Source organism: Egretta garzetta, unplaced genomic scaffold, assembly GCF_000687185.1.
Source record: "Egretta garzetta isolate BGI_Z169 unplaced genomic scaffold, ASM68718v1 scaffold133, whole genome shotgun sequence".
NCBI lineage: Eukaryota > Metazoa > Chordata > Aves > Pelecaniformes > Ardeidae > Egretta > Egretta garzetta.
Window position 1 is genome coordinate 849,973 of NW_009259111.1, and position 343 is coordinate 850,315.

Sequence of the window (343 nt, forward strand, 5' to 3'; positions counted from 1 at the left end):
GGCTGGCACCCGCCCCCCGCCGCGCCGAGGGATCGCCGCGCTGGTGGAGCACCCCGCACCGTATTTACCCCTATTAAGCGCACAACCGATAAACCCCTATGGGCGTTCCCAGCGGGAGGCGTTACCGTATTTACGGTAACTAACCCACCGACGCATTTCACGACGTGAGGCCCGTATATCACGGCGCAGAAGCGCAATGCTCCTCACCAAAGCAGCACGCCGGCATCGGCGCATGCGCTGTACGACGACGGGGGCGGGAGCACGGCCCGGTGGGGTGAGGAGGAGCGGCCGCTCCCGCCTCCTTCCCGCGGTTCTCGGTGCCGGCGAGGCCTGCCCGGGCCCT